The following is a 15159-nucleotide window of genomic DNA, read 5'->3' as shown; positions in this document are numbered from 1 at the left end:
GCTCTCTTGCTTAGCTGTGCAGAGACCTCCTGAATCACCACTCAGATGGGGAACCAATAAAGCCAAGGTTTCACTATGCCATTGTGGAGAAAAGACTTTCATTTCAGCCTGAGGATAATTTGGAGAGATCTGTGGCTACTTCAAATTCTACTTGACTCACAATGGAATAGCTTCATGATCTTCTGTGTGGTCCCTTATCATTTATACTAATAGAAAGAAGAGATGAATCAGACCCCATGTGCTTTGCTGACTGGGAGGAGACAAAATTAAACACAATGTTAGCATTGCCTCTTCCTTCCTATCCTCATTTCCCTGTGGTTATCCTGTTAAGCTATTCTGAGTACCTCCTCCTCTTCAACTCTGGCTCTCACTTATTTTATAGTCTTTGTGTTACTTCTTTTTTAATAGTCCAGATACCACTGTGAAGGACCTATTAGAAACACCTGAGCTTGATAGCTGTATCATTTGAACTTATCAGGGCTTCTATTTAATCTCTGCTCACAGTATGTCATGATGAAGAATAATGTGGGAGAAAATGACATGGCTCTTATTCAGTAGTATCAATCTCTTCTTCGATTCTTTTATCTATTATGGAATGAAACAAGAATAACAGGGTTTAGATTTTGTCTCTCCTGATTGCTTAGTTTATTTTATAATTGTGTATGTTACGTCGTTTTGGTGGGTATATCTGTGGGAGAAACTGTGACCTAGTTCTTGTCCACAAGGGTAGAATATTAAATATTCTTACTAATGCACTTCCTTTGTCATGGGATTTTCTGTTCTTACAATTCACTTTATTGTCTGTTAAGTTCTTTGTGAATGAGATGGCGTTAACTGATTCACGGTCAGCAGGTATGTGCAGAATTGTGAGCAGTGTGATGCAGTTCATTGTGAAGCAGATTTCAGAGGTGTTCTGTCTTATGGCCACATTTGTTCCTCGAGTATTTTTAATCACATGGGAGAGGAAAATGACTTTGTAAGGCATGTTTGAATAATGAGTTCTATGCACATTAGGAGTTATATAGCTGCTTTTGTTTGCTTTTAATGCAAGCCCCACATTTCAGATGTCCAAAGTTGTCTCCCTGACACTGACAAATCATTAGAGTAATGGCTATTCAACATTTTAGATGTATTGTCATTTACATTTCTCACAACGCTAAGCAACTTTTTCGCATTTACCAAATAGTATCATTTGCCTTCCTGGGTTTGAACAGGTGAAAATTTCCAGGTATGGCAATGAAGGACAAGTAAATGATGGAGAGAATGCTGTGTCTCTGACAGTGCCTCACATGTCAACAAATAATATGCAAAATCCTATATTGCTGCACCAGTGGGTGTGTATGTTTGGGGTGGTAGGGAATTGAAGAAAGTGGGACAAATCCTCAAATAGATGTTATTTATTTGTAAATGAAAATGTGCTCTGACAGGAGTGGGGTCCACAAGCCCAGTGCTTAGTCGTCCTGTGTTCCTTCAGCTTGTCTGCCTCTGTGAGGTTTGCTTTGGCTTGTTTTGTTTGTTTGTTTGTTTGTTTCCTCTCTCTTTTTTTTCTTTCTTGTTCATCCCCCTCACAGGAACAGCCACTGAAAACTTGTTTTTCCTTCACATGCATAGCATGTGCCCATGTTCATGAGGCTCTATGTGCCCATGTTGAAGGAGGAGGTGCCTTTATTTCTGACACCTTCTTCCAGAAATTAGGCAGACTGCCGTGGTTTTTTGTTTGTTTGTTTGAATGCTTTTCTTCTACATACTGGACAGCTGTTAAACTCATCAGATTTCAAAAAAATTTAGTATGGTTCATTACAGCAGTAAGTAATTACTCATTAATTGTGGCAATAAGTGAAACTGATCACAAGCATGCTTAAAGAGAGTATGTTGTTAACGTAGGAGATCTGGAAGTTCAAAAAACATCACCTTATTCTGCTTCTCTCCCTGGTTTTATGGATAGCATGGTAGTTTCCATCCTCATCTGTACCCTCCACTGATCTCTGCTTATTTTTCTGTTAATGGTGGTTATTTCCATTGTTTGCTGGTGTCCTCTGTCAGTGTTGCCACTTGGTTTTCCTGCTGTGCCCAGGTGGTAACACCAAGGGGTGTTTCGGGCTGCTATGTGTGATAAGGCAATCCCTGCAGAATTCATTTCATACTCTCTGTTTATACGTATTACATGGTAGTTGTTGGAAACATTTGAAATAACTTAATCTTTACGGTCTGTTTCATTGTTTTTATGAGGTACAGTCTCTGTTCAGAGAAAAAGAAAGATCAAGAAACTAAATTTGAACTGGGTCTTTGAGGTTCAGAAAGCAGCATAAAATGTCACCAATGTTACAACCCACTTCCCCTCATACCCCTGTTTTTGCAAAACAGCTCTTCTGCACTGTGCAATGAATGCCTGCCTCTAACCCCAAACATGGCCTTTTCTGTTTGGTGTCTGTCTTGAACCAGACACTATCCAGATGTGGACTATCACAGTTTCAGCAAGCTGTAAAACAAAAGAAAAGGAAAAAAATTCTGTGGAAGTGGACAAGTTTTGCTGGTCGTATTAAACTCACTGTCAACACTTAACAATATCAGACTGCAGCTCTGGATAAAACTTTTCCTCTTGGTTTGGATGGGCTGTACAAAAAAAAAAAAAAAAGTGTGAAGATGTGGTTTTGTCCCCCAGTGACAGCTGTGATCGCTGAAACACTGAAAACTGAAGTGGCTTGTCCAGAGTTTGTGTTGGGAACAGAATGCTACGTGGTTTGACTTCATAAATATTACCATGTCTTCGGAATATTTTTCCCAAGCAGGGGGTGTTTGCTGTGTTGTTGGTGTATTTGTTGCCATTTTGCTTGCTTTAAATAAGCATAAATTAAGGTTGGAGTAAAATCCTGATCGTGCCAACACACGTGAGTTCTTTTGTCATTGACTGCAGGAGGCTGAAATCTCACTGTTTACTCCTGTGCGCACGTCACTGATGTTCAAACTAGGCAGAAGATGGTTTATTGTTTGAAGGAACCATGTGGCCTATCTTGCAGGTTTTATTTTTCAAGGCAGTGATCTTAACCAGACCCGCAGTCACAGCACTGATGCTGCGCAGGAGGAAACCTAGTAGTACAGCACTTGGCAATTCACAAGGTAATTTGGCATGTTTGTTTAACACTGCAGTCACTGTGTTTGTGGAATTAGTGGATTTTTTTTTTCCTATTTAGTTTCTTTGTTTTTATTGTCTTGGTGATGGGTTTGGGGCTGAGTAGGTAGGTTGGCCTGAGTATTTCCTTTACTGTTTACACCTGTTACATAAATCCTTGGCATTAAGCTATTTTTCTCAACTGCAGAGACATGTTGGTGTGGAATTCACTTGCAAGGAGTGTAATGGCAGTAAAAGGACTCTGTCCACTGGAAACACTACCCAGGCAAGGGCCTCCTAAACACCACAGGGTGATAAGAACAGGGCTTGTGGCCACAGCAGTCGCTGCCACCAATCCCTCTGTATTTCTGATACTGGTGTTGCAAAGGAAAGGTGTTAAGATATCTGTTCATTTGTTTATCTAATAACACTAGAATCTAAGATTTGGGAGTATGTAAATCGGGGAGAAATGAGCGGGTCCCTATTCTGCAGGCCCTCAAAGCTTTCTTTTTTGTCTTGATATCTGCCATGCTATGCATCTCCTTAAGAGCAATGCCTCAAAAGATGAACTGCAGAAATATTTCTGGACTGAAGTTCTTAAAATCTCTCTCCTGTACCTTGGTATGCAGTAACAAGCAAGTTTTTGACTAATTGGGTTTTTATCTTTTTTTTTTTTTTTTTTTTTTTTTAAGTTAATTACAGGCCATAGCCTGTGTATTCTGTAATGGATGGGAACTGTCCTACACATCTTGCTTTATGGAGATACAATGGGATGAGGAGAGGTGAGACATTCACAATCAGGTTTCTTTTTGCCCATCAGTAGCACCCTAGGGGCAACAATGCCAGTTGTGGCAGCTTTATTTGTAATCCCGTTGGGTGTAAGGGAGAGAAGAGATTTGGGGAGAAAGCTTAAATATCTCTTCTCTTCTGTTCTTGCATAAATTGTCTCTGATAAACTTGAAGATCTCTAAGCAAGCCCAGAGCCAGAAATCTAGTCATACTGAACACCTGTAGCTCACAGACAACAGTGGTGGACATTGCTTGGTGAGATAGAGTGAATAAAGATCCCAGACTCAGCCCTGAGACTGCAGCATGTTCCAACCAGGGATGCTTCAACCAGAGCTGCTCTTCACTTGATGGAGAAGTGGAAAGGCTCTGTATACCTGAGGTGAGAGATGACATGAGGTTTTTGCTTTGTGCAATGTATTTAAATAACTTCTGCCTTGCCTATTAGAGAACCTGAAATACTAAGGCTTCTAACAGTTCATTTTGAATGACGAGATCTGGCCCATCCAAAAGACATTTGCTCACACTTGGAAATATTTTGCAATCCCCTTAGCTTAAAAGGATAGAGGTTTAGTTATGCTCCCATAAAAGGGTATGCAAGGGTACAGCCAACATCTTGGCCACGGAGGTCCCTCTCCTGGGAAGGGCTGCTATCGCCGGTGTCCTGACTGCCGGAGCACTGAGGCTGAGCATGCAGTACCTCTGCTTTCTGGTTTTGCAAAGCAGTAGAAATCCTCCTTCTCCCTTGCAAGTCAGACACAGCACACACCAAAAGCCATTTTGTTCCTGGTACTGTTTAACAGAGGTCAGACCAGGGTCAGTTAAGGTTGTGTCTGCAATTTCAGTGCTGAAGACTTTTGGAATTGCTTCAGCGATGATGTGATTGATGCTTCTATGGCAGGGTGGTGGCAAGGGATTTACAGTGTTTATCTGGTGTCTGGAGATGGATTCAGCAGGGCTGGTCTATCCAGATCTGAAGAACATTTCAGAAGTGTAGGTGGAGGCTTTCAGGTCCCACTGTTCAGTTCAGAATGGCTGATCTGGGTGTACTCTTCCAAAAAGGTTTATAAGTGCCTAAACAGCACTACCAATGCAGAATAGTGCCCAGATCAGGTACAAGTAGATCATTTGCAATCTGACCCTCTGGCCACTGTCAGGCTTTCTCTCACGGAAATGTTATTTATTTTGTTCATTGATTTGATTGCATGTGCAGTGGTACAACCAGTATTCTTCAAGCTGGGTCTCTTTGGGCTGGCATACCTGCCAGTCAGATCTCAAAGATGCTGGCCATTAGCTCTGTGCAGAGCCCCACACATTTCAATGTACAACAAAGTAAGATCTGATGTGATAACTTCAGATGGGATTTCATCCCTGCAAGCTTTTTGACATGTTTTATAAATATTTTAATGCACTTACTATAGAAAAGCGTGGGTTGAAGCATGAGGTGGTGAACAATTGAAAATCTGTACCATTGTCCTCCTGAGTCACCTACTCCACTGGTCTGACCTTTGGAGACTGGGGCTGATTCCTTCATCAGGAGATAGACTGAAAGAAGGGCTTGTCCACAGATGGCACCTTGCTGCATTTTCAGGCAGTCTAGGACATACCTCTGTGCTTTGTCATGGTCTCTTGGTAATGAAGCTCAATGGACAAGAACGTCATTGAGTGTTGTGTTCCCTGTACTCTGTTTTCCTTTGCTATTATTTCAGCTCACCAAGGTCTTCTTCACTTCCTGCCACAGGCTGCTGTGTCAGTGTCTAGCCATTGTTCAGCACACATCAGAGCCAGGTGGGATGATTCCTGGGTAGACTATGGGATTTCTTTGAGAGAAGGCATAATTTATATCCAAGATATAATTGTTCTTTGATATCTATGCTGTTATAGCCACTTTCTTTTTCATCTTTCTTTTTTTTTATGTGCTGCTCTTCTGTATAATTGCCCTTGACTAATTGGCTGTGACAGGCGAGATGAAGTCTAGGAAGACACTGTAGTTTTGAAATGAATGTGCTTAGCTTGAAATTGGAAATACTGGAATGATCTGGGTCTTAGTTGTTCTCATGCTGTAGAGAAGTTCATAGGATTTTCTTCTATTTTTTTTTTATGGAGTCTGATTGCTCGTTTTTCAGTATATTGTCTGGTCTTTGAAGGATTCAACTGTTGTAGATTTTAAGCAAAGTTAATGCACCTTTTGTTTAATGTTACAGAAACTGATTGCCTTGAATTGTTTCTTTCAAACCAGAACCAGGGTGGTTTTCTCCAAAAGGCTAAAATATCATGAGATTCAAGTTGCAATAAAATGAGAATGGGAGAAGTGGGAGGATTTAGCCGTACCCTAGATACTGTTTAATTCAAAGCCACAGAGGAATAAAGCAAGCCTTTCCAGGCTTCATGAGGAATTTAATTGGCCCCGTTTGTAGATAATAGATACATAAATTATATTAAAATCGTTTCTTACACTGAAAAAATGAACTCATGTTGTGATATCCTCTAATGCTGTATTTTAATCAAATTTTATGATATTTCACATGTAAATTAACATTTTATAATGAATATCTCACTTCCAAGGAGAAAAAAATACCTTGAATTCAGATAAATTTTAGTGATTTAGTCTTGAAAATGTATTATGCAGAAATCAATTAGGATCACCCACAATTTTAGACGCTGTAATTCCTTCCTTTGCTTTTGTTTTGTTTTGTTTTTAAAGGGTAAGCATGTTTGATGAGTTCAGACACCAGAACAAAAGACTTTCTGCTAGTCTTTAGTTAGGAGAAATCACCAGCGCTGCTTTTGATTCTGTTTTTAATAAACACAAATGGTGATGACAGCTTTGTTTGGTTTTCAAGTTGCTTCTCTGTTGCTGGTGCTCTGCTGCCTGGCTGCAGCCTGCGGAGCGTTCCATGCGTCGGAGGGGCTGCAGCCCCCACGCCCAGCCCTGCCTGCAGTGCAGTGAGCTCAGGCACTCACTCCTGTGGCCCTCTAGCATTTGCATTAGTGCTTTGCATAACCTTGGGCATGCCAGCGATATGCTGTGCTGAGAAACGGTCTCTTGCCTGCTTGCTTACTTGTTTTAAAATTTTTATTTATTTTATTTTATTTTTTCCTTTTCTCTCTCAAAGGGATTGCATCATCTGCCTGTATTTCACAGCTTGTGCAGCAGGGGAAAGGAATGGAATAAATCAACATGTTGCTTTTATCAAATAAACCTTTGTGATGTGGCCTGGTCAGAAGAATTTTATATTCCCTTTATCTAAGCCGTCTGTAAAGAATGTCTCATCCCCTTTTTCCTCTCAAGGATTTTTTTTTAAGGCATTCCAAATCACTTTATCAGAACAAGTGATAAAGGAAGAAGCTGTTTTCAACAGTTTGCAAGACTTAGAGCTGAGAGTATCTAACATCTTACATGAAGTAATTTGAAAGCCTCCTCAATCTGAAATTGCAGCAGGGCCTCTCTTTCTTCTGTAAGTGCTGTCCCAAACACAGCCTCTCTTCCTGTACTGTAATGTGGACTCAGAGAAGGGAGAGATTCTGCCCCAGTGCTACCCAGAGCTGAGGGGGCGAGAGGGGTGTAAGAAGCTATTTGTGGTAGCAAGGGCAGCTGTTTGAGAAAAATCTAGGGGCTGGAGGTCAGGTTTTAGCAGGCAAAAGTATTTTCAGCTCTTCTGATGTCATTAAGCATGGAGCAGTGACTACTTTTTTCAGATTTCACCAAGGATTGCCTCATCCTACTCATATCTTACTGCTGTTTTTCAGTATTTCTTTAAAATGTGGTTGGATTTTTTTCTTCCAGGAGGAAAATGTACAGTAAAAAGGAAAGTTCTGCTTGACTTTTGAGACTGCCCTGACTGCTGTCAGGATACATACTGTATGTTAAATGCAGTTAGATCCTTTTGATCCCTTTTTAGTGAAATCTCTCATTGGCTTTCCAGATGACAAGATCAGGGATAAGTTTTGTTGTTGCTGGGTTTTGTTCCCCCGTTAGGCAGACTGATGCATATTAGCTAAAGATCCTAAATCAAAAAGCAAAAAACTCCTGTCAATCCTTTAAGCTTGAAAATGCATTCAGATATTGGAGGATGAGTAGGTATGGAATTGTTTAATCTCTCAGAGCTGCTTCTGGATCAAACAGTTCCTTCTGCAGACCTTACAAGAGGCTGTATTTTAAAGAGAGGTTGCTGTAGTGCTTCTGCCCTCACCCAGATCACTGCTGAAGCTAAGTGGGGGTTAAAGTGGGGGGACCTATGGAAAGTCACATCCATGGCAAAGGGGAATGAAACCACTGTCTGCCACGAGACAGATACCCGTTGTTGCTGCTAAGTGCTAGATGGCTGTCTGCTGTGCTGCTGGGCAGTAATGGAAGGAACCTGGCTATGCAAATGGTCAGCATCTTTTTTTTTTTTCTCTTCATTATAGCCCAGGAGATCTTAAAGGGCAATGAAAATTGAACTGCACTTATGACTGAGAAAAAATGGGATTAGAAAAACCTTCTGTGGAAATCCCTTTCTTTGAGTGGTTCTAGGTACTGAAGGATTCAACTCTGAGTCGCTCATATTCTTGTCAACGTTTGGTAACCCATTAACATCTGCAGGCTGAGGTTTGGAGGTCTCTGTTCTGGTTTTGATTTTGATTTACTAAGGAAATTGCTTTGTGTTGTAATTGGAATTTCACGTTTGAAGTGTTTCTTAAAAACACAGTTCTATGTAGGGTTAATATTTATAATTTGTTTAAAAGTCCTTACATGTGTTATTAAATAAGAGCTTTAAAAGATTAAAGCCAACGGTTTCACACAGTGAATTTAATTGTAGCTTTTGTGGCTTTTTTTCAGTTTTGCTTTTGTACTTCACAGCCTGGCTAACAAGAATTAGGTATATTTTTCTTTTCTGATAAGCAATTGCATGTTGCTTGTTTGGGACACAATTTTTTTTTGCTTTAGAAGTTGTCTTGCCATTTTTTGCAGGAGTAATCTTTTCACCTTCCTCTACCTTGTTGCAAACTATGTTTCAGGGGCCAATTTAACTTGACAGTGTTATTTTAGATGTAGGCTTTGTTAAATATCTACAATTAAAGTCATTCATGTAAGTGAGAAGTTTTCTTGAGAATTTGGCTTTCAGTACCAGAGATGCCGGAAAAGAGCACCAGAGGTTTTACTGTGTTGGAAGAACACTGAAGTGCCAGCAAAGAGGAAGATACCTTCACATAAAATAATAATGCTAGCAAAAAAAACAATACTTGCAGCAGTATCCTTCGGATTTGGTTCACTTTGCTAAGAAGGGAAGTGTTTACTTGAGAAAGCATCTGGATTTTATTGTTTTCTAATTCATTGTGGACAGCCTGATGGAGTCTGGAACCAGTTAGAATGTCACAACTTTTCATTGTCATATGCAATGTGGAAACGAAATAAAGAGAGATCCAACTTGCAGACTGTGTTGCCTGACCTCCTAAGTTTGTTATGCTCTTCCTTCAAGAAAAAAAAATCCCTCTTGGAACAAATACAAATGTATAGCGATGGCCCTTGAAATGCTTCTTTGTTCCTCTGAACAATCCTGAGTAAGCTTTGGTCAGGTTTCTCTGGACAAGAGAAATGTGACCAAACCTGGATAAAAGAAGATTCAGTAGAACCCAGGATGCCCAGTGTTCCTGTTCTTGTGAAGGCAAGCGAAAAGATAAACATCTATGGATCATCTGAGACTGTGTTCACACTGTTTTTTCCACTTGGTTCTGGTCATTTCTGCCTACTCTGAGAAATGATGCCCCATTGAAGTTTACTCATCTGCATGATTGGCCCAGGTTTGCAGGTTTGAATTATTTAAATTAAGCTTTATCATTTTTTAAATCTGATTTTTTTTTTTTTTTTTAATATTTCCACAAAATGAACCTTCCTGTTTCTCTGTTTCTAGTGACTCATTTATGAGAAAATGAGATTAATATAGACAAGCTGATCAATCTGGAATTGGCTGAATCCAATAATGACTTTTTTAAAAAAATTCTTATTTGTTGTTTTAAAGGTGATTTGCCTGTGTACTTGAATAGGGTGAACAGATAATGTGTTTCCAAAGGAGATACTTTCATTCTCACTCTTCCTCTGCAGCCTATGAGGTTACATCAGAAAATAATTTGGACAAGTGCATCCGTTCTGTCCTTTTGTTTAATAAATATCTGCAAAAGAATTTGGTATTGCCTTTCTCCTCATGTTCCCATTCTTTCCCCTTTCTGTTTGTTTTTCAAATAACACTTCTTTGTATCAATTTGTTGCTAGAACTGGTTTTCTTGTCTGCAGTTGTACTTTCTGACGGCAAACCCTCTGCAGTATTAGTGCACAAAAATCTTTGTTGTGAAACAGCTATGTTGTATGTTTGTGTATATAGCAACCCGAATGGCCCTAAGCCACAAAAGCATAAAAATCAAAAGCTGGTGTACATGCAGCATTGCTGACATGGGACCAAAGAAAAGGAAGAATCTGGAAAATGAAGGCAGTGCATACCTTCCACCCACATGTCCAGCCTGTACCATTACTGCAAAGCCTGTGCATTTAATTAGTTGAGAGTTTGCCCTTCTGTACTCTCTTCCCCAGCTCCTCTTTCCCCGTGCAGAACAAAGGCAGTGGTGCATGTTGTCTGCAGTATTTACTTGTGGCAGACAGGGATGGTGTGGAGGAGCAATGAGTAATTGGATGCTGCTGTTGGGCAGAACTGAGGCTGGAACTCAAGGTCTGTGATTTGTGATGCTTGTGTTCTTGCTAATCCTCCTTCCCCAAGAGGGCATATTAGTAAGTGCTCATGGTTAGGTGCCCACACCAGTAGTGCTGGAGGCCTGGTGACTGTTCAATGTATGGCAGTTTCCTGGTTTTACTGAAATGCAGACCAATTAAGAGGGTTCAGCTGGGCAGAGGTTTCTCATTGGCAGGAGCAGAGGTGGGCTGGGAGCTTGGTAGCCCTGGTTAGCATGGTCTAGGGACTGAGACCTTGATGTAACAGTACAGTGCCCTTCCTTCCAGCCTCTCTGCAGCTGGGCCTGGGGCAGGATCTGTTCCAAGTTAAGTTTGGGGGTGGGGATAGAGCAGAATTACAAATAAATGTGCAGACGAATCTGCCTTTATTAGAAAATAATTGGACCGTGGAAAAGAACATATTTGAATTATGACAGAAAACTGCTTGTAAGTACAACTTTCCTATGAAGCCCTCACTGTAGAAAGTCTGTTCTGTTGAGATCAATGAAGTTTCTGCCTTTCTGTGAGGTTTTTCATGGAGGAGGATGAAAGACACACTCTAGTTCCAATTTTTGCTGAAGGGAGAGGAGTCAAGAAAGTGTGAGGCTGGTGAGCAGTGAAGTATAATCTTCCAAAGGAAGCTCTGGTAGAGGCCAGATGGGAAGACATTGTATGAAAAAATACAGCTAGAATAGAAGGAGTTCCTTTATCCAGCAGCCTGGCTATATCTTAATATAAAAGATGTGTGCTAAATCCATGTGTGAAATGCATGTGTGTTTTGGCCATGGTATGATGCATGAAAGATGGATGTATAAAAGCTCTTTGTGATGGTATAGCTGCAAGTTCTAATTCAGCATGGATCTGAGGCAAAAACACGTGCATGGTCTGTGGGATTTTCATGGCTCCCTGTGTGCATAGAGGATAAGCATGACCCTGGCTGCTTCATGGGATGCAAATCCAGTGCATGGTACAAAGTACCTGTCTTGTTTCCCTATGTCTAAAATGCAGTACCATCCTTTCACATACAGGTGGTTTGCAGCTGTGAAGAACAAAAGACTTCTGTGCTTATCTAATTAGACTTCTTATTAAGGAGAGTAAAGCATGTTTTCAGATCAGAATACTCTAAATCTATGGTAGAAGTTTACAGTGTGAGGGAAATGCTTCAGTGCTGTCTAGGAGTAAGGACTGGGGGACAAGTCTCTGTGTGCAGTGCTTGCAGAATTGCATGCAGCTGCAGATCTTTGGCATTGCATTTCTGTGTGCTGGCTTATGAGAAAGCAGTTCCTGCTCGGTGAGCAATTGGCCGTTTCAGTTGTAATCTTCCATTGACTGTTGCCATGGGTGTTTTTCCTATTTGAACAGTAGCTTATGATTCAGGAACTTCTGTCACAGGTTACAATCTGCTTTCTTTCTGTTAAATTAAAGAGACTTGAACCTGACTCTTTCCCTCTGATATGACAACACCACAAACCCTTCACATTCATGTGGCAGGCTGGTGATTCCAAGGCTGATTTTTATTTCTTTCTATCAGTGAAGAAAAGTGATTGCACGTTTAATTGCCTTCATAAATAGTAGATTCCTTTTTTTTCTCTGAATTGTTTGTAAGGTTTTAGTCTGAATTTTGAATAATATTGGAAAAGTAACTCAATATGCAGGTTGTTAATATTTTGTGAGCAAGGCTTGTCATTGGTTTTGTTCTTAAAATTTTTGCTGGGAAACCATTCTGTTTTATGAGGATGGGAAATAGATTAGCATTCTGCCCTCGTGGCACTCTAAATCATCACCAGGATTATAAACCACAGCTCACTGGTAGTTCTCATCTTAGTAAATAGGTATGAAGCAGACTCAGTAATATTAATGGACAAGCTCTGAAGGAAGTTCAGATTCTTCTCACTCTTGTAACATCTCTGATAATATAGCTCGTAGGTGCTGAAGTTTAGTTGCCTCTTTTAAAGAAAGGAAATCTCCTTCTCAAGGAGTAGCAGCAGTGAAAGGTCTTCTGGGAGATTAAAGAAGAAGCATCAAGAGAGTTTCATATGATCTTCACTGGCCAGAGAGTTTTCAGACTCCTCCACGTAGCCCTGTTCCCATAGCGATGGCACTGATGCAGTGTCTGACCAGTCCAGCCTGGATGCAGTGTTGGGTTAGATTTCTAGTCCTGGAAGCTTTGCTGAAATACTGTTTATGTGTGTGGAATGTGTATAGGAAAATCCCACCCAAATACCATGAGCAACATAAAAATGCTTGTCTGTAAATTGGCTCTGGCAACATTGGTTGTCACCAATGGTGCACATTGTCATTTAAAGCCAGCTGGGCATTCTCCTAGCTGCTAGGAAGCAGTAGGTAGGGAAGATGTATAAAAATTTGCTCAGGGGCTTTGCTTGCTTCCCCCTTCTTCAAATGAGAACGATGCTCCCCTCCCTGCCTTCTGGGGTGCCCATGGATATCTGTATTTCAGTTACAGCAGATTACAGTTCTGCACATCTGTGTGCTAGCCAAGAGTCCTGGTGATACATGCCATGCCTGCAGGGCTGCAGAGCCCATTTTCTGCCCAGTGGGGTGTACTCAGCAGCCAGTGCTGGGCAGCAACGTGAGGATGAAGCTTTCAAACAAAGGAGGGACCAGAAAAGCTCTAATAGATGAGACTTATTTTCCTTATTCTTGATTATAGTTACAATTTTGACTGGTAGTTAAGTTCTTTGTTTCAGAAAGCATTCAGCAGTAGCTGCCTAGATAGAGAAATGGGCAAAGTCAACCTAACCTGTTGGTTAGGTCACGTGTGTTAGCTAGGCCAGGTGTGGTGGACACCATCACAAACCCTTTTCTGATAAGGTCTGTATGCTTTCCTTGGGGTTTTGCTTTGAAGGTTTTTGTAGGCTAGGGAGTATGGCTAAGAAGGCACCTTAGTGCTCCTGTTTTCCAAACCTTCAATAAAAGATTAGAACACAAAATGTTTCTGCACAGTCAGTCCCTATGAATTAAATAAATGGGTTGGACTGGCCATTGTTTAACTTTCTTCTTTCTTTTTTTTCTTAATGGGAGCTTAGGACTGGAATCTCTTTCTGTGTTGTCATTCTTTTCTCTGCAGGATGGCCCTATGAGTGGTGAGTCACTGCGTATAGAAACCCTCCCTTTTATTGAGCCATTTGGGAAATGTGACAGTGCATCACCAGCAAACCTTATGTGTCTCAAGAAACAAAAACAAACAATCTCCCCAAACTTGCTGTTCTACTGAACCAGACTGTTCGTTTGTTTTGGGTTGGTTTCTTTTTGTTGTTGTTTTTGTTTTTGTTTTGTTTTGCAGTTGTTATGGGCAAGCTCTGATTTCTGAGGTATTTTATTTGTTTTGTTCCCTGACAGAATATTTGTTGCTGATGTTTAATGGTGATACTTTTATGACCACTTAACTGGATGAAACCTGTTTAGACACTTTTTACTGAAAGCATGGGAATCCAAAATTGATCATCTGGGGCTGGATTCAGAGCTGATGCAGAAGGATTGTGGTGTTGTTTTTTTCTTTTTTGATGTCATATGGGTAAGGAGATAGTTGCATGTATTCAGTGCCAGTTGTGGCTCATTAAGGAGTGGCTGAAGCTTCCCATCATCACAAACCCTAAGTATGTCTAGCAGTAAATGCTCAGTCCTGATGTTATCCTTGCTAGGTTGAGAAGTCTGCTTGGTCATATCAGGTGTCAAAAGAAGGGTTAAGTCACACAAGAAGTCTTTCACAGAGGCATGAGATGGATCCAGTTTGAGGCCTCAGTTGTCGAATCTGTCTTCTCCGCAGTGCTTGGCCTCTTAAGCTGCTTTCATGGAATTGCTTCTGAAAAACTTGCCACTTTTAAAAGTATGACCTCTCTACCTGATGGGTAGAGATACAGATCTACTTCACCTGTGGGTAGGTGTGATCAGTCACCCTAAGTCAAATGCTGAATTGTGTTTTCTTCCACTGCTGTAACAGGACAAAGTGTGAGCCCTAATGAGAATGTAAATAGCCTTCTGTGTGCTTCAAATATCATCTTTGAATGTTATTACCTGCTACAGGCTGAACTGGGACATTCATCCATTTCACTGCAGTAAAAATATATGGAAGAACTGATAGCAGAGCAGTGTCTCCACAACTCTTTATTAATAAATAGAGAGGTCTCAAGATATTTACTTTAATTTGTTTAATAATTTTGAGATCATTCTGTATCTTCTGATGATTGCACATGGAAATACCATAGGGATTCTTTGTGGAAGTTGCTTCTGAATGGTGTTGGTTTAGTAATGCATAGAGGATTCTAGTCTACAACTGTTGCACATAACTTTTTCATTCTTTTGAAAGCAATGGTTATAAACGCCTGTGCCAGGTTAGTTGGGGCATAGTGTTTAGTTGCTGAGTCTAATTTAGAACTTTCCTTCAAAAAAATTGGTCTGAAATGAAGCACTTTCAAGCCTTGAGCTGTTGCCTTATAGACAAAGAGTGAAATGAGCCATCCACAGCAAGTAAATTGTCCAGAGCATCTCTGAAAGAAAGACCACAGTAACACTACCTTGTAAAACACACTACAGGCTTGGC

General features: G+C 40.6%; 1 protein-coding gene and 1 long non-coding RNA gene across 2 annotated transcripts in view; both read left to right on the top strand.

The window, feature by feature from the left end:
- PDE10A (phosphodiesterase 10A) overlaps positions 1 to 15159 on the top strand; it is a 338995-nt gene that overhangs the window by 145659 nt on the left and 178177 nt on the right. The window lies entirely within an intron of this gene.
- LOC128075147 (uncharacterized) lies at positions 1676 to 9678 on the top strand. The gene is made up of 3 exons (XR_008203668.1): positions 1676 to 3117; positions 3812 to 3891; positions 7012 to 9678. It is a non-coding gene; the product is annotated as an uncharacterized LOC128075147 (long non-coding RNA).

The sequence above is a fragment of the Tympanuchus pallidicinctus genome, unplaced genomic scaffold, assembly GCF_026119805.1.
Source record: "Tympanuchus pallidicinctus isolate F22 unplaced genomic scaffold, pur_lepc_1.0 scaffold1, whole genome shotgun sequence".
NCBI lineage: Eukaryota > Metazoa > Chordata > Aves > Galliformes > Phasianidae > Tympanuchus > Tympanuchus pallidicinctus.
This window is presented reverse-complemented; position numbering and strand designations above follow the sequence as displayed.